We start from the raw sequence: 22,934 nt of genomic DNA, 5'->3' as shown, positions 1-22,934 counted from the left end.
GCCGTACCCGAGTCAGGATGAATTACACGTTGCCAAAATGCACTTTGTTTATGTCTATATATATATGTATATACATATATAATATATATATATATAATATATATATACAAATATATATATACACACATACATATGTTATACATTAAGATGTTATGCATCAAAATCCTCCCATCCTATGTTATTGCATCAAAAAAGTAAATGATCAAAAGAAGAGCCCAGAACAACACAACATGTTAGTCAGGTTATTGACTTGGTCAATAGCCTGAAGAGAGATGGGACCGTAGTCTTAAAGGTTACCATGAGTAACACCCTACATACACCATCAAGGATTAAGTGTGAGCAAGGTCCCCCTGCTCAAGCCAGCACATGTCCAGGGCAGTCTGAAGTTTTCAAATGACCATCTGGATGATCCAGAGGAAGCATGGGAGAAGGTCATGAGGACAGATGAGACAAAAATATCTGGCCTCTGGTCATTGTAAACAGAGGTTTCTGAACCAAACACTGCACATTCAAATCTGTATCTAAATTCTATGCGTCAACAGATCAAAAGTTTCAGAGACCAGACTAAAAAAAAAAAGATTTTGAATTGTCAAAAAGGGACTTAAGAGGAGTAGCCACACTTGTCTTCTTGATTACTTAAAAAAATATATTTTAAAAATGATTGGTGTGAGTGTTTCCAGCAAAGCTGGTGGAAATATTGTTCTGTGTAGTAAAAGATGGCTTATAAAAGGCACCCACGGTCTGGAACTTAAATACATTTTTGTAAACCTCATTTGCCATCCATCACACAATTTAGAGAAACATGAATAAGCAGGATGGTCCAAATGAGGTAACCTATTCTGCTGGTTAAGGTCCTTTGTTATGTATTGAATCTGTAGCTCTGTCTTGTTGAAATACCAAGTCATCAAGTCACAGTCATCTCTCCATAATGAGCCGTGGTTTGATCCCACTGCACAACATGAAGCTCAATAGTTCCAAGGAAAAGGCTCCCCGATCATATTGTTGCTTCTCCAAAAGAATACGTCTGTCATGCCAGTAAGTCTAGAAACCATCATGAATGACCACAATAGTTTTTTTTCATCTGAGAATAAACTGCTCTTCCACCTTTCCAGTTCCCTGATTTGTGGTCACTTGCAAAGTCCAAACAGGCAAATTTGGAACATAGGAAGAAATGTGGCCTTTGAAGATATATATACGGTATATATATTTTTTGTCACTTAAGTTTTTTTCTTGCAGATGCTTACTGGCCTGAAGTGAAAGTCACCAACAGCCTTAATTATAAGCTCTAGCATCTGCTTGTATCCGCTTAGCTAAAGTAACGTTGTTCAATAAAAGAGCAGACTGTAAAAAAAATCAGAACAAATGTTACAAAGACGATTATAATAATAATCAATATACAATATTACTTTTGATTTTCTGCTTCAAACAAAAGTAATTAAACTACATTGTTATAGTGAGTTCTTATAAACGCTGTGTTATTTGCACTCATGTTTATCATACCATGATAATCATGGTCAGTGCAAGCCTGGTCAGGACAAATTCTTCTAGTCAGGAACCAGTAAGTGGAAGGATCCATGACTGGAAACTTAGAGCCAGCAACGACACATTTTGAATTCAAATTAGAACTTACAATCTCACATTCGTCGGTACAAGCCCGGCCTACGGCACCGTAGCAAAACCTGCTGCCGACATACTGGTGCCAGATACCACAGGGCACCTTCAGGTCTTGTGGACTTCGCACCTTGGTGGATCGAAGTTGTTTTGGCAACAACCAAAGGACAGACAGTGTTGTTTGTGTGTATATATGTGTGTGTGTGCGTGTGTGTGTTTTGGGGGAGATCAGACCAGTGTCTTCAAAGTATGTTATGGAGATTGTTTTCTCTCAAACAATCAAGCTGCCCCTGGCTGCTCCGACACCACCCCCACAAACCATTTCTCAGAAGACCCAAACAGAAGGTTATCTTTGTTCATCAACTCGGTTCAATACTTGAAACCACGTAGGATTCAGCCGACAAACATCCACTGGCTGAAAACAGACTCGGTCTGATGAAAAACCAAAACAAGTCAGACAAGGTGACTTCCACAGACGCGGCTTCCTTGAGTTACAGAGTCACCACAGACGTGACCAGAGGGTCAGGACAACTGAGTCACTCCTTCCACATGTGTGGGAAATATCAACACGCTCCTCCTATTGGAGCTCTGACAAGTTTAATAAACATTATGCACTCATAAAAGAATAAGTATTTTCTGTGATTAACATTTAATTACTATCCACAAATAAGTATGATGCGCATACAATATCAAAAAGAGATGATTGTTTGGCTGACAATACAAACTATTTATTGCTTCTTTTTGAAATATGTGTGAATGTGGCTGCGTGTCACGGCAATTACAGTCCCACAAACATAAATGCTGCTTTTGGAAATTATTCCCATTTGTAACACACTTCTTTAGGATACCAGCCACATAAAGATGTGCAAACTGCATCATTAAATAATTGCAGTAATATTATTTTCAAATGTATTGACGTTTTCGTCGAACAAACAGTGGAGAAAATAGTAAAGCAAACAATTCCAACAATACGGACATTTTTAGGACATTTTAACCATTAATTGTAATTTATCAAATCGACAATAAATCTTCTTATTCTTATCATGACAAGAAGATTGTCATCGGCCATCACGATAAATGATCAGCAATAAACAGCATGATAAATACATGACACATTTAGCTTGATCACAAAAACAAATTATTGTTTGGCTGTTTTTAAAATATTTCTTCATCCGACAGTCACTCAAAACTCCTATGAAGTAGGTTTAAAACCACAGCTGGAAAGCTTCCTAAATAACTGCAATTAGATCTTTTAGACACATTTTTGTTTAAAATTCTTGAGAAAAGGAAAATTGTTTGATAGTCGTTTTTCCTCACGCTTTTCTTTTTTTTTTTTTTTTTTTTTGAGAGAGATGGAGTGAGTAACAGTTACTAGGTGACCAGAAATATGGCCCCTGCCGGTCTGCAGCAGTCAGCTGTGTAAATAAACAACACTTTGCTGACAGTTTGTCACGTTTACTTTAAAGGTGGCGACGCATCAGTGCTGTGGTCAAAGCAGGTAGCTGCTTGATGGCCCAAAACAACATAATTAAATAATTCAACATTGTTAACACTTTAGTTGTTTCCACACATTTACAACATAATTAAATTTTTTATGGTGAACAAACACAGGGAGCTGCAGGCCCTGAGACCACAGCAAAAGGGTAGCCAGGAAGTGTAATTAACATTTGGACTGTCAGCTAACATGCGCCCATCTGCACCTAAATTAACTGCTCTGCACACAACAATCAGTCAGCAGAGATTGTAGGCACAGACACACTCAGACACACACACATTCGCCCTCACAGACTGAGGTTACAGTTAAATTGCACAACTGGGTTTTTGGTGGATCATCTTTACCTGAAGATTTAAAAACAAAAGAAGTGATATCACAGAGCATCAAGCCTGGATGGGGTCTCCAATCTATTAGTAAATAAATTCAACAAAAGAGTGTCTGTATAGCAAAAAGACCAGAGAGATACATATTATTGCATAAATACGATTTAGCGATTAAAGTACTTAGTAGCTACGTCAACATCTCTCCTATGATCGAAAGTAGGATTCATGTTTTGAAGTGGTCCAGGCTGAGTGATAACTTGAATGTTAAGAGAATAGGAGATTAGGGTGATGACTAGCGTGACAATAAGAAGGTCTTCTAACTTAAAAAAACTTGGAACTCACCACCCAAGATAAATCCTGGAAATAGTCTTTGAAAATATGCAATAAGCAGTTTAGCTGTCATAAGAAAAGTTGTATTACTGAAAAAAGTCCATTACTGAGAAGGATGTAGATAATTGTTGTTGGGACATTTTTAATGAATTGTTTTAAAAAAATTTATCCGAAATTACTAATCCTTTCACATTGCTTTATATTTTGAGAGGCGCTCATCCCATTCTTTTCAGAAACTTTTCTTTCTGGTGGATTTTAAGTCTAAATCTGCCAAAGTGTGAATAGTTTTGAGCTGAATTATTTCAATCAAAAACCTTCTTTTTTTTTTTTTTTAATTAAGTCTCAATCTGAATATTTAGCATGCGAACAGTTGAGCTTGGAAACAGCAGTTTAAAACCTTCAGGGGGTTTCTTCAGTATTTAGGTTGATTCAGAAGATTTATATCACTCCATAATCCTGGACTGACTGAATGTTGTTCAGATCCAGATCTGGATGGGCTGGGGGAAGGGACAGGGAAGAGTGCAAGACCATCTGCTGCAGGACTTCTTTTCTTCTTGCTGATGAAGATACGACAACCAATGCGTGGATTTGGAGTCAATATTCTGATGCAGAACTGATTGGGATTCGATAAGCAATTATTTTGTGATGGAGGATAATTCAACAGTTGAAGAAAATGCCTAATGAGTATTCATAAAAACACGTTTATGAAACTGGCTTGCAAAGTCTTGACTTTTTAGGTACTGACAAAATAATTAAATACTTTGCCAAACTGTCCTACTCAACACGGTATCTATAACATATATAGATATCCTGTTTGTGAAATCCTGACAAGAATATCTGCCATATTACAACAGCATTACAGCTCTTGTGAGATAAAGACCAGATAGATGGATGCTGACCTCATTCCTCTCTGCCGGAGCAGAGCCCTTTCCAAAAAAATGTGATCACATGGTGCGGCTCATTTGCGGAAGTCTGAATACAGAGAGATGAAACATCAATCCCACCTGCCCGATCAATGAGAGGGGGCACGTTTCAGAAGGGATGCGAGGAATCAATAATGCTCACTATGAACATTTTGTCAGAACATTCATCAGACGGCTCCTCAAATGAAATAAAAACGATGGGAAGGGTATGAAATTTTTAAACACCAAAAGTAATTCCGTTAAATGGGGTCATTTTTGAATGGTAAAAAAAAAAAAAAAAAAGCATATTAGGAAGGATAATTAATAAGTGTAGGCAAAACTTTGTGAAACAGTAAATCGACTATAAATTTGAGGCCCTGACCAGAGCAGACCAACCAGCTCTGGAGAGTCCAAAGTGTCCTTACATCATGGCACAGACAAAATTATCCAAAAATAAAAACCGGCCACCTCAAGCAATAATCTGGAGATAGACACTTCTCTCAAAGCTTATGGCATTCTAGAAAGTAGGTCAACCTCTGCCCAACATAGAGCATTTGACTAGAAACAGTCATCAATTACTTCCACATCAAAAACGCAGGTCCATCATGAAGCAAAATCACCATTTGTGAAATCAGATCTGGCACACGCTTCCTCCTATGAGTCAAAAGTGCAGCTAAACTAATGAAATTCATCTTTGCTCAAGTCAGAGAACCAACAGATTTTTTTTTTCCAACTTTTCTCTTTTTTTGATGCAGCAATTAATTTAATAGAACCAGTCTGTTTTTGTTGCTATGGCATTGCTTTGCATTGAGGTGTTACTTTGTTAACTTTGTGGATATGTTTCGGCAGTTAGTCACTTAAAATAAACATGGCATTAACATTTTCCAAAAAGTCACACAATTACAATTAAAAGAATAGAATAGCTTTCAAATATGCCAAGATTGCCTGCGTAGGTTACAAATTAGGACAGAATTGTAAACGTCAATTCAGCTCCATCAATTTGTATTGGAAGCTTTGAAAACTTGTTTGACCTGCCACAAAAAAATGCATAATTTCCTCTACTTTATTAAAATACTGCCCAAAACAACCCAAAACTTAAGTCTTAAGCATATTTTTTTAAATAGTAATAATAGCAGGAGGTCAAAGATCAACTCGTTTTCCAAAGACTTGATCATCACGCTACTTGGCTAATTTTGAGAATTGTTAAATTCAGGTTGAATTTGAAAATAACGTCATAAATCAAAGCACTCACAAAATATAACATATCAAATATCAAAGCACAAAATGTAGCATTCACCGTCACTAAAGGGACATCAGCTTGTTCCTTGGTTAGAAAGTTTGTGCTCCCATGCCAAGTCAGTTGATTTTTGGTATTTAAGATGCTGGAAAACAAAACTATTCAGCTGATTTAAAAAAAGGTTCCACTCCTCCTGAGATAAATACACTATGGACTTAAGTAGTTGTTATTATGTGTAGGAACAATTATGTGCTCTTTCACATATTACAAATTCATCAAATATTACAACAGACAGCTGCATCTGTGGAAATCTCTAGCAGCTCCTAAACTCTCACAATCTAGGTGCAGGACATTACCATCAAGCCACAACTTTTTCTTGGCCTTCTTGTTTTGATTCTCTATACAAACGTCAGGAACTTTAATCTCTTCCAACTCAGCAGCTGCGCTCTCCATGTCCCAGTGCTCCACATTTACAAATTAAGATTTCTACCTTGATTTCATCAGGCCACAAGTTCTGCTTCCTAGCTTGGGAATTAGCCAGATGCTTGGAGAAATTAACATTAAAATAGACCTCGTGGCCAGAAGACTTCTTTTATGTTGTTGCCTTGAGGAAAGCTCAGAAGTATGCAGAGCACATAAAACTCAAGCTAAGTGCAAGCTGCAGACAGATTCAACCATACAGACCTTCAGTTATTTTTAGCATTGCTGTGGGCCTCTTGGTAGTTTTTTTCCCCCCTTCTTCTTCAAAGCTTCCGCTTAATAGGACCATCCATCATAGAGAGATGACCTCAAGTAGACATGGCCTCCGTTCTGTCATTCTGTTCTTTTGTCACCATGTTTGTGGAATACTTACGAGGCTTTGATTGATTTTTTCAAATTTTTCAAAATGTGTTATTTTGCTCTCTCCTATCCAAGGTCACGTTGTGTATTTATAGTGACATCAAGTTCTTTTGACAAGGTTCTCGTGAACATTCAGAAGTTCTGCTCTATAGACTCCAGTCCGCCTTAGAGGAGCCATAAATACATGTGCAGAGCCTTTCAGACACTGCAGTCCAGCAAGATTTGCTGATCTGTCTCCTGCCTGACCTTCACTTGTGTCACATTCAGAGCAAGTAAGAGAGAAAAACAGCTCATGTTAGCAGGATAGGGGTCGCTTACTTAAATATTCCGGCTAGAGACGAAAGACGTTCTTATCAGCACAGTTTGCAGCTTTATTAACACTTTTAAAAGAATCAATGCAGACAAAAAAATATATAAAAATCTCGCTGTCGGTTCAGTTAATGCATAACAGCCTGAACACATGCCACCTCTGTAATGGAGGACAACTAGCAGAGCCATTTTGGTCTTTGAACCTCAAAGCATCCGGCTGACTGAGGGCTCCAAGCCAGTCCTGAGATCAAAAACAGAAGGAAGGTGGAAGGGAGGAGGGAGAAAGCTGTGCCTCAAACATCGATTCCTGGTTGGAGTCATACGGCCATCATCCCAGAAACATCTGGATCATCTATACTGCAGTCAAAGAGTTCTTGCGTTCGGGGCTCCTACACAATTTCCATTTGAAACTTCAATTTCCCCCCCCATGTTTTAGATAATAGAATGTAAAAAATATATATCTTAAAAAGGATTGTATGGTAGTCAAGTTTTATTTGTTTGGCAAATCATGACACAACACAGCTTAAATTGGCTGCTGATATGGCAGTTTTGTAAAGGGCCGTTTCACTGCTTTTTTGGGGATTTCTGAATTGACTGGTTTCGCAATCTATAACACTTAAACTTACTCAGTTATCCTACATCCATTAATCTTAAACAAGGATTTAAAAATTGCTACTGATGGTAGCTTTTTTTGTGTGTGTTAATGAAGGCATTTTTACTGAAAGGAAAACATTATCTGGTACTAATTTTCCTCACTGGAAGGAGTTTTTGAAATGATTAGAGTCCTTCAAAAGATTAAACCTCTGACAAAACCAAAGCTGTGTCAGTCGTAGTCAGTCTAGTGACAAATGTTTCAATTATCAAATTATTCATATTAAATAGGATGGAAGCTTTGCAGTATTGGTCCATAGGCTGCGTCACAGACACCATTCCCTATTAGCTGCAACCCAAACAACCACAGTGATCAATCAAAATAAGTCAGTTATTTTACTCACTGACCAGGCTAACAACAATTAGCAGCAGCAGCCAATAGCAATGCATGTCTCTGCATTTCATACTCAAAAAAAAAAAAGAATAAAACTGTACTATATGTTAAAACAAGACTCAGCGAGAAACAAATTACTAGAAATGCAAATAAATCGTTTATTAGTGCGGATATTAAAGTCGTAAACACACGGCTGCCATATTAGATTTTTGAGGATGAGGATGGGGATAGAGGGTGGCCTCCACCTCTCCCATATGGAATCTCTGCTTAATGTGAATTTTTTACTTCTCCCTAACTTTAAACTTGGGACATTTTCACCTCTGAATAAAAATAGACTGCACATTTAAACTGCCAAGAGTTTATTCACGTCTATAGTGAGAACGGCAGCGTATGGAAGAAGACCAGGTCCTGCAGGTGAACTATTTAAAGATGTCTTGACAATATGGCTGTGGTTTAATTAGTGTAACAATAGTGTTTAGCGTCATAAAAAAACAGCACAACTGCCCTACAGATGCTTTACAACACAGTTGCCTTACAACTCACTTTGTTATTGTGGTAGTTTTATTGTCAAAAATAGCAGGTGTTTTGCAAAACAGACCCAGTTTTAAGAACTACAGGTCCTGTTTAATCCAGGATTTATGCTGTAAAGCTGCGAAATGACATATTCTTTTAATGACTGTTCCTTCATTTTTAGGCTCTCAGTCAATAAAGTTAAAAGGTTAAAGACCAGATCTGATGATGCAATTTAAAGATAAATGTAACAAATTTTTTTTAAAGAAATCTGTACCTTTTAGAAAATGTGTTAATGAATCAAGGATAGAAACCAAAACTTTATCCCATACTCAATTTCCTTCTTCTGCACCAATCGTGACATTAAAAATATTAAAAGCACACCATGTATTGAGGTTCACCAGATAAGACACACCTCGTGTGTTGAGCTCTTTATCTGTGGCAGATGGTTACCTGGCATCGCACATGCAGTGAGATCAGTGAACTTGCTCTTTTTTTTCTGTCCTTCATTACAACACAAGACATTTTCTCTTCCCAATATTTCCAGCTCTCTTTTTCCACATTTCTGTCAAAAGCTGCACTGGGGGAAAGAAAGAAAAAAAAAGAGAGAGAAAGGGAGAAAGAAGCCGGCCATCATGGAACAAGTAACCTTGCTCCAAGGGTAGCCTTTGTGCTCAGCAAAGGGCTCTGAATGTTCCTTCTGAAAAGAGCGACGACTGCAGCACACAGCACTTGGTGACAACGTTTGGCCTCTTTTTGCTTAGACGATAATGACCGGGCAGATTACGAAGAAGCAGGCATTTAAGGGCCATCTTCTGCGCTGTTACCGTCTTCAGGTTGTCATGGTGAATACTATCAAGGAAAATACAGTCAGAACACGATCTTTTACATCTGCTTTCGGATGTGATTCTCAGAGATATTTACGTGACCTTCAGGGCCGACATGTTCAGAAAACATCAAGCTGGAGAATCCCAGAGTGAGAGCCTCCCGGGTGCGAAGGTTAGGTAACAAAGACCCTGACGCACCCCTTTATTCTTTTTTGGTACGACACCAAAAGTAAAAATAAATAACATAGATTGAACCTTTTCAATTGCACCAAGTGAAAATAGCTCCCAACACAAATCAAGACTAAATGAGGAAGCAAGTCTACTGAGCAGTAACCTGAAAGTCTTCTGCTCAGCCTTCTCTTAGCATAGTCACCTCACTTGGCTGCTCTCGCGTCTCTCCCTCTCGAGGCTGACAGAATTATCTTCTGCATCAGAGCCGAGGCTGGGCCAACGCTCCACACAGAGGACTCCATTTCGCACAGCCAGACCCCGCAGCGGCCGAGGAGACACAGCCAATCGCGCCGGAGTATTAGTGGCACGGCCGGCCAGCCATTTTGTGCTCCTCAAGGTCTTTGACCGTCCTGCTCGAGCTGAGTGGAGGAGCTGCTCGCCTCTGCTATCCTGTTACACAGATGGAAGTGTTTAGCTTTAAGAGCGCAGACCTGAGCAAGCAGCTTCCCCTCCTGCCGGTTCCTTCTGCAGGCTGTCATGACCGAGACGCAGAAAGCAGAAGTGAGATGTGTGGTTTTGATCTCAGCAAACCATGAGAGAAGCTAAAGACAGCATCCAAAGTCTGGTTAGCTTGCTTTTAAAAAACCTACAGCGATCCTGTCATTGAAAAAAACATTAAGATGATGCATGGAAGCTTGTGTAAATGAGATGTTTGCGTTATCAAATAAAATCAGAGAGAGGGGGGGGAAAAAAAAAAAAAAAAAAAAGCATTTATAGTATGAGGGATGGATCTCAGGGCAAACCCTTTGCAACATCATTAAATATTCCAAAAATGATTAAGTGCACAATTTAATTAATAGCTCCAGGCATGATTATTTTTACTATTTTGCAGTGGAAGGTAGGTAGATATTTTTAGTTTTCTCAAGAGCTTTCTTAACTTAAAGTTTAAAAAAATAAATAATTCTGAGAAATTAAAACTTCATACACAAGTAGGCTAAAGGGTAAAAAAAGAAAAAAAAAACCCAGCAAGCAAGTCCAACCAGACCATATCCACTGTTGGACGGGAGAGCTGAGTCAGAGCTCCTGAAATGAAGCTCATCAGCTCGAGCATGGGCTAAACAAACATGCCCAAGGAGACAAGGACAAACCTTACAGAGAAACCAGGAAGTGCTTTTCCACAAGGACAATTAGTCCAGGAAACCTAACATTCTTCGCAGCCTTGGAAAGCGGCTTCTCCAAGGAAATGGCTTCCTCACACAAATCAATCTGCTGCCATCTCCAAGTCTCTGCGTTGTTTCAGAAATAAAGAAGAAGAAAGAAGAAATAAACTCCACCGACAGCGTACGAAATGCCACCATGATGCAGCATCTCGCAAAAGTATTAATAACCCCTGAACTATTTGGCATTTTTTCACGCTCAAACTTCTGTGTGCATCTCTGAGATGCACCACATTTAAGTAAAGCAAAAGAGTGAAGTGCCAGAAAAACGTGTGCATGTATTCAACCCTTTTAATCTGATCCCCATGAATGAAATCCTCTGCAGCCAATCAGCTTCTGAAGTCTAACTAACTTTTAAACAGAGTCCACCTGTGTGTAATTTCATCTCAGTTTAAATACAGCTGTTCTCTGAAGGCCTCAGAGGCAGGATAGAAAACATCAGTGAACAAAAAGCATCATGAAGACCGAAGAACACAGCAGATGGGTTGGTCAGGAATATAGCTGAGAAGTCGTTTAAAAATTATGAGTTAGGATCATCTCATGGAGCGCGGTTTGATCAGTCATCCAAAAATGTTAACAGCATGACACGACAGCAAAAACCTACCAGGACATGACTGACAATTAGAGAAGAAACGTCAAGACCCCCATTAATAACTCCACAGGAGCTACGGGATGTCACATCTCAGGAGGGAGAATCCACTGACAATATTTTGTCCACCAATCTGCATTTTACTGACCTTGCCTTCATGGAAGAGCAGCAAGAAGAAAGTCATTATTGAAAGAGACCGATGAGAAGTATTCAGATGACTCAGCACTTATCTAGAAGAAGGCGCTCTGGTCAGAGGAAACAACATTTCTATTTCCTTGCCTACTTGCAGACTCTGACTCTAAATGTACAACTCTCGCTATGAAACACGGTGTCGGCAGCTTCATTGTGTGGGAATGATTTTCTTCAGCAGACACAAGGATGTTGTTCCGATTTGATATGAAGACGGATCAAGGTAAATCTGGATCGACACATGTAAAAATTGAAGCTCTCGATCCAATCTGACAGAGCTTGAGCTGTTTTGCGATAATCAAGGAGTGTTCATTTCAGTCCCACAAAAGTCTTGCAGCTATAAGTGTAACAAAAAGGTTTCATGAAGCACTCACCAAGGAGGCTTAGGGCTAAAGTTCAAGGGGTATGAATAATTGTGCAAAGAACCTTTCATTATCTCAAAGGTTCCAAACATTAAGGCCATTTTATTTCAAATATGTCTCTACTGATTTAAAGTAAAAGGCATGTCCAACTCTGCATTTCTTCCCCAGAAACAAATCACCAGGAAAAAAAAAAAAAAAAGAAGCTGCAGGATGCACTGAAGGGTTTCTTGTGAGTTGCACTCAGTGGACAACTGCCAGAAAACACTGCAATGCTGACTTCCTTGTAAGCCTGACATGGCAGTTACTTCAGTTACAGGAGGTGGGTGAGGTTACAAGCTCATCAGGACGGAGCATTTCAGAGCAACCACCCAGAGGAGAAGGGAAACAGTTAAACTCCCCCACAAAAAACATAACCAAATAGCTCAAACTAAAAACTCAGAGCAGATTACCATCAGAATGCAGTAAAAACATTCAAAGTTTATTGAAGATGAGAGGAGGTGAGCTTGTTCTTCTGCTTCTCTAGCTCTACCAAACTGACCTCTTGAGGCAACTCAACAAGTTTGAGAAGGGAAAGACGAGAGACGCATCAATATTAACCTACCACAGGGACCTCCTTTCTGAGTTTCTAAATATTTAATCGTGGATGGACAGCTCTGTTGTCTCAGAGGCTGAGCCAGTGTGGATCTCTCTCTACAAGACCAGTCCTGTTCCTGCTCAATGAAGGCCTTGTCCAGAGGCACCACACTGCCTAAGGAACGGGCGTCTCCAAAGAAGCCTGAGGGTTTTTCCCCCCCCCCCTCTTTCCTCCCTCCACCACAGGCAGCTCGAGGCTGACAGAGTAGGTTTACTGTGTCCTACTGCAGAAGGACATTAAATCATGATGAATTTGGAAACCGTAGGACTCCTCGTTCGTCTCACAAGACATGCCGTCACATCTGTAGTCATTTCAGATCAGCATTTCCAAAAAAAATTTTTTTTTTAAATCTACTCCTTAGGTACATATATGTTGAGGAAACAACCTCCCTGAGATACAAACACTTTTTTTTTCTCTTCCAGGAGGGGAAGCTCGGTGAAACTGTGATCTTCAGATGGAAAGCAAAGAGGAGGAACCAGTTCTGCAGCAGTGTAAAGTGGCAACTGGCAACAGAAACTGGAATGACACCTCTACTTAGCCACTTCCTTGTTCCACCTAAAACCCAGACATGATGGTGCACTTAGGCCTTTTAAGCAGGTCAAAAGTTACACGGCAGAAAGATCACACTGCAAATCATATCGCAGCTTGGACACAATCTCAAATGAGTTTTGAGGCTTCAGAGTCTCAAAATTAACAACGCAGGAGACAAAAGAGGAACAAAATTTGGCTGCAGTGTTTATCTGGACAGTGCTTTGGTTGGTATAGTGGAATAGCGAGCAGGGCTGGGCCGCATCTCATGTGCCATGTATCACGTCAAGAAAGCGCTCACTGGAGCATTTCAATTTGCTTTTGTGCGTCTCTCCTGGCCTCCTTCACTGCCCCAGGTAGAGAAGAATGGAGGAGTGCATCATGCGGTGTGAGTAAGTGAATGAGTGAGGTCAGGACAACGGGGAGGAGGAGGGGAGACGTTGTGTACGTGTGAGAAAGAGAGGAGGAGGTAAAGAGCAGAAAGATGGAGAAACAGGGGTGACTGATGAGCTTCATGACCACTTCCTTCCAGCATTAGAGGTCTCTGGGGCCGTTTGATCCTCCGCTGTACCAGTTAAAAATGATTTTCACTACACCTCACAAACGCAACGGCTTGAGCAATTTTTTTGGCCTCTGCTTCGTCACCTCAGTGCTGAATTTTGATGTCAATTTATATTGGGACAATAGATCGCAGATTTGGACAATCGTTCATAAATGTTAGTTGTGAGTCGCTGTGAAGAGGCACTCAGCTCCTTCACTTGAGGCAAATGGCTCCTGCAAGGTCTTTAAGTGATATACAAAATTGAATAGGAAGCCCAAAATTGTTGAACTTTTTTTTTTTTTTCATTCATTGCTTCTCCATCATTTATTTATTTTTTGTTGATAAATGAGCCGCGTTCTTTTGTTGCTCTAGCAAAGGAGTTCGGGTGGTAATATGCTGCGAAACTACTGAAAAAAACTACTGAATAGAGACGCAGCAAGCTGGTCGCTTTCACATCGGACATCAGAAGGTCAAACGATTTTAAAATATGAAAAAATTCTATTCCAACAATATTCTTGAGATGCAACAAAACCAAGAGCTTCGGTACAATCTATCTTCCAACTCTTACATTTCTGACAATTTAAAAGAAAAATAAATTAAAAAGAAATCAAAATCACACGTCAGATTTATTTTAAAAGTTAAGGAGGAAGACTGATATGCATCTTTATTTAGTTATTAAAGAAACAATAAGCAGGATTGAAAATAAATTCCCTAGATACCCAAAGTTATGCAATTATAATCAAGGTGTTCTTATGTTATCCACAACCAGCTCCAGCATAAGAAACATTTATATTTAGAAAATTTGGCTTGTGAAAAGAGATGTTAAAGGCTGGAAATACACATTATCAGTAGCATTTTCTATATAAAATGTATTCTGTGCACATAATAGGTAACCCATTGGTGTAGCACTAGCATCAGAGTTCAGAAACACCTATTTCACTTAAAGTTAGTAAGTTGTATTTAACTTTCTAAAGTTATAGAATAAATAAAACTTGCAGTATTACTTAAGGGAAAATGATTTTGGGTTAATGTAGGCCTCAAATGTAAATCACAATTATTTATTAAAAAAAAAAAAACGTTCTTATCTAACAAGTTTAAATCTAATTTGATGAAATGTAAAAAAAAAAAACCTACAATAAAAAAAAGAAAGAAAGTATAAAATATTTGTCTCTAAAAAATATTCAGAGCTTAGGTAGGACTGTAGAAAATTAATCTGCTGGAGTTGCATGCAGAGAAAATATAGAAAGAAACAAAACGAGAAGGGTTTGCTCTTAAGGAGGGAGCCATTAAAGGTTCACCAGGGGACGTACTTCTATGTTTTCCCCCTTAGTCTGTATTTATCTTTTATTTCATTGTATGTAAAACACCTCGTCACTAACTTTAATTATGTTGATTACTTATTGTGACCACAGTGCCCAATCAGTGTCGTAATCTCTAATCACCATCATCGCTCTGGTCTCAAGTTTTAAACCAGATCCTTTTAATGCATGATTCTAATCCTGGTTTGGATGAGAGTTCAAAGGTCTTCAAAAGTCCTGTTACTTTTTATATAGAGCTTTAAGATTATTGTCCTATTTGTTGAATGAGAACATTTCTATATTTATTCTGAATCTAATATTGTAAGAAGAAAGTTGTTGTTTTTTTTTGGGATGTGCAAAATTATAAAGTTAAGAACATTAAATGAGTATAACTTTGGCTTAAGGTGTGAATAATGATTTTTGAAACAAACTGGGTGAAAAGTGAAAGCAAAGTTTAAATATGAACATTAAGAGGCTTTAATTAGATTACCAAATTTAAAAAAAAAGGATCAGTTTATTGGCAATTATTAGCTTTATGGTCTTTCCGCTTCAGTTTTTGATTATCAGATTATTGATTCATCGACTGACATTTAGAACAAAAGTGTGCTTCCTATTCTTAATATGAAATGCGTGGCGAGATGTTCGTCTATTATGCTACAAAACCAACACAGCCAGAAAACAGACTTCAGGAGTCTGAAAGACTCTGCAACCCAAAGGTGGAATCCTATCAATCAACTGTTTGCGGAGAAAAAAATAAATAAAATAACAGATAAGGAATGTGTTGCAGACTTGTGAAAGTTGAAGCTTGAGCTGGAAGTGCAAACAGAGCACGAGTTATCTGTGTGGACGCTGGAGCTTCCTCCACCAAAAGACCTTAATCACCCCTTGAGCATGCAATCCCCAAGCTCATTTGCAGCAACTTCTAGCAGACTAGATCCGCCGCAGCCAGCCTGTCTTGCCAGACGAATGTGTCTACCACAGCAGATTCTCGCCTGCTCGTCCTCTATCGGCTCCTCCTCGAGAACTTGTCTGCCCTACCGAGGTGGGGAGAGAAGGAGCGTGGCCACCATTTTGATTGCTCTTCCCAGCCCCAGCCTTGTCGCAGCACACCGTGTCAAGCTCACAGGCTTCTTGTCAGCAAGATTTCACACAGTGGCTAGGAAAGCTGCAGAACACACACACACACACACACACACATTCACGCACACTCCTTTCAATCTCCAGGCAGGCTGGACACCTTCAGTCCATTATGCACACAAAGTCACCTAAGGCTGAGCAGATAATACAGAGCATGTTCATGCATGACACCTAATCTCTAAATGGCTCAAAAACCACATCAATACGAGTAATTATGTAATAACATGAACATGTGCAGCCCAGATCTCCACTCCCTCGAGTCCGAGCTATCATAAGTTGTAACGATCTGCTTTTATTTTAATGAAAACCACTAAAGAGTGCCGGATGGGGCAGCCTGGAAACGGATCCAAAACAAAGCAAGAATCATCATTAGAATTTCCTACAAGAAACCGCCTGCAACAGCCGTTGCTTCACTCACGCGCGCGCACACACACACACACACACACACACACACACACACGCACGCACGCACGCACGCACGCACGCACATGCACACACACAGAGAGAAACAGAAGAGCGTGCATACGTGCATGTTGATACAGCTCTGTTGATCATTAACTACGTGCAAGACCAAAAAAAACAAAAAACGGCATTGTTCTGCTTTTAAAATTCTGTCGTATCCCCATGTCCACCTGTAGCTAGAGTCACGGTTCCGAAAATGTACAAGCAGCGCTGGTGCAGGTTGGGCTGCTCTCAGTGGTATTAAAAAGTAGCTTTGGCTAGAGTAATGTGCTAGATAATTAAAAACAAAAGATTTGAGATATAATGCCAACAGCCAAAAAGATGAGCTGTCCAAGCATATTGATTGTTGCCTCATCAAAACATCATAAAACAAGAGTAGAGGAAGAAATATGAAGACCTCCTTGTACAAACTTAATAGGAACATATAGTAGGTCCAGTTAATGCTAAACTATGAACTGGTGCCTAGAAATGACGACAAACTTCACCTAATGTGTTCCAGTTAAATAAGAAAACTGTAGATATTCAAATTAATATGATCAGTGACCAAATGAACTACTATTAGCAATATACGCCTACAATGTACATGCTTTACACAATAATGACATATTTATCGCAGGAGACTGCATCATATCAGGTGATTGATGTTTAAAATCAACCATTTTGACTGCAGCTACCACTCAGTTTTATATCCAAGGCAACCATTTTGGATTTTGAGGTCCAACTTTCTAAGCAGAATTTCGACTTCTGGGAATCTTTGTGCTATATTTTTCAAACCCAAAACTTGGAAAAGTTGAATTTTGAGTAAAGGTTTAATGCTTATTTAAACAGCATCCTTCGAAAAACTGTGCCAAAGCGCACAAATAATACCCAATAATAAAAGGTGTGACTGTATTGTGGTACCTGGACAGTTTCCTGCTGTAGCAGTTTTTAGAAAAAGTTTGAGATCCACTGTGTTAGGGAATTTTCTAAATGTTTTTTTTTTTTTTTTTTTTTTTTTTTTTAAGATCTTCCAATGTTATACCAGGCAAGTTTGTTTCCACAGCCTGGTATAAGATTCTCGCATTATAATAACTGAGAAAAATGATCAAGCATCAAAGTATATTTGTATTTGTGAGTGTAATTTTTAAGTGAAAGCATGTAATAACTTAATTGCTTTTACTTTCAAAGTCAAATTCAATAAAAATCTAGCTTTATTTTTAAAGCACTTCAAAACATCATACAGGACTGAAGTGCCACTGATATTAAAAGACGGAAAGAGCAACAGTTAATCCTACCAACAAAATAGTGCACCGACTATTCAATTATACATATCCAGTACATTTGGCTTATGTTATTCAGATAAACAATAATTATATAATTTTTAATTAAAAGCAGTAATTGAGCTGCTTTCAAATTTGCTGTCCAGCTCTGTACTCATAACAGGCTATTAGAAGCTAACATTAGCCGATTGGTCAGGCAATCTGTTGCAGTAGCCAAAACAGCCAGTTTAACAGACACTTAGTGTTGTCACTAAGAGTATTTCACTTTTTTACTTAACAGTTTCCAATATCTCTGCATCCAAAATAATTACTAACGGAAAAAATTTGTATTTGCTATAAATAAAGAAAAGTGTAGATCTTAACCAGTTTTCTTCTTTCTCCAATTTGTTCCCTCAAATTGACATTTTGTCTCTCCCCGTTTTATTTGCTAAGCCATAAACAAAGTATGCACTTTAACCATTGCAATACTTTTGCCGTGGAATATTAATAGATTATAATTATAAATTTTAAAATGTGCAACAAGTGCAAATAGTAGTTTGCTAGATACTACTACAATAAAATCATTTCTCTGGGGGAATAAATATTCACTTTAAAAGCAAAGGGGTGAAATGACCAGCACCCAGGAAATGCCGTAGTCCTCTTTCAGCCAGCTGACTAGCAGTGTGCAGGTCATTGAGGTGATATGCTACGCCATGCTCCAAAATTCCATTCACTCCAGCAATTTCTCTTAGGCATCATTAAAATGAGTGCAGAGAAACAATACTATATAACATTTAAGTAGTTTTGAAACATTAACTTTTTAAAACCCTGGTAGATCTTCAAACCGGTGACCCGACCGAGACTATCTGTACGCATGTAAGCGAAAGCAAGAATCTCATGGGAGTTAACACCTTGAAAGCACCACCACTTTTAAACTTCTCCTGCTTCCCTTTCAGCAAGCTAAAACTTCAGATCTGAAAACGCAGCAGAAGAAGGAGGAGGAAGAAGAAAAGGTGGATGAGCTCATTCTGAGCACAACCTTTGTTCTGCCTGCCTGTCTGACTCCAGGGGCTCTCCTTGGAGACTCATCTTTCCTTCCTCCATTTTATGGTGAAGCCCTACTTTGTGTGACATACCTGACTTGAGACCAGTGACAAGCAAAACAGCACCTCCAAGCAGTCAAGCTGGTAACACTGAAGCAATAAGCACCCAAGAAATAAAAAAAGCTTAGAACATAATATAGGTAGAACCAAACTGTGGGTTATCTTAGAGATATCTAACTCCAACGCTGTGGAGAACGGAGTCCAAAAATCGCTAGCTGATAAGGTTTCTTTCTCTAGAAGCTGGGAGGAGGCGGAGGAGGAGGAGGGGGGTAGGAAAGCACTGGACATGGCTTTCATGGTGAGTGAGTGAGTGTGTGAGTGTGTGTGTGTGTGTGTGGCTGGACCAGCGGCTATGGCAGCTTCTCTGTGTCGCTAATGGAGTCTGGGAGAGGAGATCAACCCAGAGCAATGGCTCCTCCATGAAGCTACCGCGCAGGCACCAGAGAGAGAGAGAGAGAGGGGGGCCACCGACTAATTCCCCTGACCAGACATGCCGGCGGAATAACAAAACACTCCGCTCCGGTGCTGCCGAAACACGCAGGCGAGCCTCTTTGCACCACCACCACCACCACCAACGCTGCCGCCGCGTCCATTTCCTTGTGTCACTTTGACAACAAACCGAAAGGCGACATAAGCGAGGAAGCAGCGGCTTGGGAAGCGAGAAGACCCACTTGACTTTTTGGGCTGCCTAGTGACTAAAAAAAAAAATCTCGCCCCGACTTCCTCGTCTGGACCCTGGACTAAAACCGAGCGAGCACGCAGCTCTTTCCAGGTCATTCACGAGGCGCTCTCCAAATTATATCCCATGATCTACCACACCGACGTTCTCTTGGACCTTGAAAGCCCAGCAGCAATCTTGACGAAACTGGACGCACAATCACAAGAAGGGGGAGATTAAAACCAAAAAAACTCACTGGTACAATCTTCTCCTCGAGCGATCCTCCCGAAAGTTGTCCTCGTATTTCATGCGTGCGCCCGGTCGGTCTAATGGATGATCGCCATCTTTCCTGCTTCTCCTTCGCTGCAGCTGCAGATGACCTGAGATCCGTCTGTCTCTGAATAATGAGCAACCACACAGACAAGGAAGACAATCTGCAAAGCAGGCTACACAAAGAAGTTTGGGAGACTAGCAAGCACCAGAGGGTGCACAAGAGTTTACGATGAGACGAGGAGAGAGCATCAGCAGGATGGACAATGTCTATGCCCGAGAAGCTCATCCTTCATCTAGACTGAAGTCAGATGATCTGCAAAGCCTTATCAGCGGCTCAGAGCACCAGCAGATACACGCGGCCACCGTGAATTTTATATAGGCTGGCAATACTATGTGCGCAACGTCATGAGGTTATCTGCAGTTCACCTTGGTGATGCTGCAGCTTCACGCCATACATAAAAATATAGATATTTACACAAATACATAGATAAAATAAATATATATATTTATTTTTTATTTTTTTTTAAGCGTATTTAGTAAGACAGAAAAAGACCGTTTCCGCTGTTTGTAAACACAACCACTTTTACCACAAAGGGTTTTTCTAAATAATTAACATAAATCTCATATTTTTGTTTCTTATTTTATGCCCCTTGCTCCTTTCACAAAAAAAAAAAAAAACATGGCTGATGTGCTCCTGCGGGCTACTGCTGTGACCAGCTAACAAAAGGAGCCCAGCACAAAAGGTGCGGGGGTCCTACTCAGATGTATGTCAGTAGTAAAAGGATGGGGTTGGATGCCTGAGGGGGGGCGGAGGGAGCTGAGCTCCAAGAAGCAGAGAGGGCAGGCATGCATATATGGGTGGGTGGGTGGTTAGTGAGGAGAAGCAACCTACCTGCCTTGCATGATTGAGCAACTAGAGTGTAATATATCACCTGAGAGCCTTTTTTTTAGTGAAGAGGTATAGGTGAATATTACTATATTGGCTGTGTTTCAGCAAAGTCACACAAGTCACATTTTAATGCAGTTGCATAGAAAAATTTAGAAAAGAAATATCTGACACACCACTCAAAATGGGAAAGACAAGAGAACTGGAATCTGAGAACCTCTCTTTTATTTAATTTAAGGGTTTTGGGCAACAACAAAAAAAAAAGCCTCATTGTGCAGTTTAAAAACTTGCTTTTGTAAAGCAAGCTTTTGTAAAACTTGTCTAATATAATAACTATTTCATCTTCTCTTATGAAGACAGTTATGCTATTCTACATTATAGTGTTAAGGTTCAACATTTGAATGCAATAAATCATCAACAAATATATTAAATATCTACAATGTTCCAACCTTTTAAGTATCAGAGATCATCCTTATTGTGTCATGTCTATTTTTTATAGTTTTCAGTTAAATTTAAGTTAAATTTATTTGACAAAATGACCTAGATTTTAAAGGTTTAATGAACAATTATGGTGCCATGTCATTTTATTTATTTTTTCCCTTATACCAGATGAAGATCATTAAAACAACAAAAGAAAGAAATAGTCAAAAATCAAATGTGATACTTCTTGATAAACAATTTTTAAGTGTTTGAGAGCATTCAAGAGATAAAAATAAATGTACAGACTTATTTAGAGTTAATAGAGATGAGTCGAGATAAATTTATTGTAGTACAAATATGACATATCCATGTCTATATAGAGGATTGAGAAAGGTGTATTTTTACTTTTATTTGAGCAAATCCACACAGATTTAACAGATAGTACAATTGTTGTTTTTGTCCAAACAAACCACAAATTGTGAAAATTCAAGATTAGCTATGTAAACTTAACCTTTAATAATAACTGATGTCAATGGGCTCACGATCTGATTAGCAACCAACAGGAACAGTTTTAACTGCACAGAGTGAAACTGCTGTTCACCTGATATGGCTCTGCAAGCCACCTGCAGAATGTTCAAATGAGGTTCAATTTATCCCAACTTTGGCAACTTTCCATTGATTTTGGAGAAATAAAATTCCTAATCATACCACCATAAAAAAAGTATTCTATAAAATGAGAAAGTAAGTTAGCATTTTTGTTTGGTCAGTTCAGAACTCTGTATTTCTCCAAGATAGCTATAAGGAAACACAAAGAGATTTAATCGCAAATGTTTTAACCCATTTTTTCCACATCTGACCTCTGACATGTCGTACTTTATCCAGTGTAATATTGCAATATGGTGATTTGCTTTGTGGGATTTCACGCATGAGTCTGATGACATTTTGAGGTCATATTTATACAGATTAAGAACATTTTGAAGGCCTTACAAGTCTTCAAATGGCAGCATAAATCAGGTCAGTGTTTGACTCGGCATGTGCTTGTCTATTAATCAACACACAGCTCCTTAGGTTTGTTGGCCAGAAGGTTGTTCCAAGCATCATGGAGATCTTACCACTGTTCCTCTGTGGATTTAGACTATCCAGCAGCTTCTGCTCCTTCATCTAATCCCAGACTGACTATGTTGTTGATATATGGGCCCTGGGGGAGGAAAGGGGTGGGGTGGGAAATGCCATCTGTTGCAGGACTCCTTGGTCCTCTTACTAGAGAAGATGTGTTCTGTAGGACAATATGAAGTGCCTTGAAAAGTATTTGCCCCCAATAATTGATCAATTGTGTCACTTTATGACCACAAAGCTTAGTATATGTTATCTAACTGTATTTTATCTCATAGACCTCATAGTAGAGCATGTTCCTCAAGTGGAAGGAAAATAATACATGGCTTTACAAAAAAAAAGACATATATATCTGTGAAAAAGTGTGGCGTGGATTTGAGTTCAGCCCCTCTGAGTTAATATCATTCATCAGACGGATGACAGGAGGATGGTAGTGAGCCATTCACTTGATTCGGGTGTATTGAAAACAGTGGCTGTTTTTAAAACGGCCATATGGGCGGTTGCCCAGGGTAGCATTAGAAAAGGCAGGGTAGAGAGGGCACAAGTTTCTATTTCTTTTACCCATGTTCAGTCAGGTGGTCATTGGCATTTTCATGTCCATGTCTAAATATCTGAAACATGCAGGACAAGAACCCCTTTTGACTCACTATGGAGACGACTGGTCTCACAAGTACTGTACACCCAGAGGGTGAAACATTTGTTCATGAAGTGCAGTGTTAGTCTTCTTAGGCCAAAAAAAAAATATA

The 22,934-nt window shown here is 39.3% G+C and overlaps 1 protein-coding gene across 3 annotated transcripts in view; it reads right to left on the bottom strand.

The window, feature by feature from the left end:
* The window catches only part of znf462 (zinc finger protein 462), a 54,562-nt gene extending 32,871 nt beyond the window's left edge, over positions 1 to 21,691 (bottom strand). The window contains exon 1 of one of the 3 annotated variants that reach the window (XM_008424432.2): positions 19,753 to 21,691. The gene's annotated coding sequence lies outside the window, so the exon portion shown is untranslated. Of the gene's footprint in view, positions 1 to 9,742; positions 10,049 to 18,871; positions 19,084 to 19,752 lie in introns of those variants that run through there. The other 2 variants (XM_008424435.2, XM_008424433.2) reach the window with 2 other exon arrangements.
* Between the last annotated feature and the right edge of the window lie 1,243 nt (positions 21,692 to 22,934).

The sequence above is a fragment of the Poecilia reticulata genome, linkage group LG12 (assembly GCF_000633615.1).
Source record: "Poecilia reticulata strain Guanapo linkage group LG12, Guppy_female_1.0+MT, whole genome shotgun sequence".
Lineage (NCBI taxonomy): Eukaryota > Metazoa > Chordata > Actinopteri > Cyprinodontiformes > Poeciliidae > Poecilia > Poecilia reticulata.
This window is presented reverse-complemented; position numbering and strand designations above follow the sequence as displayed.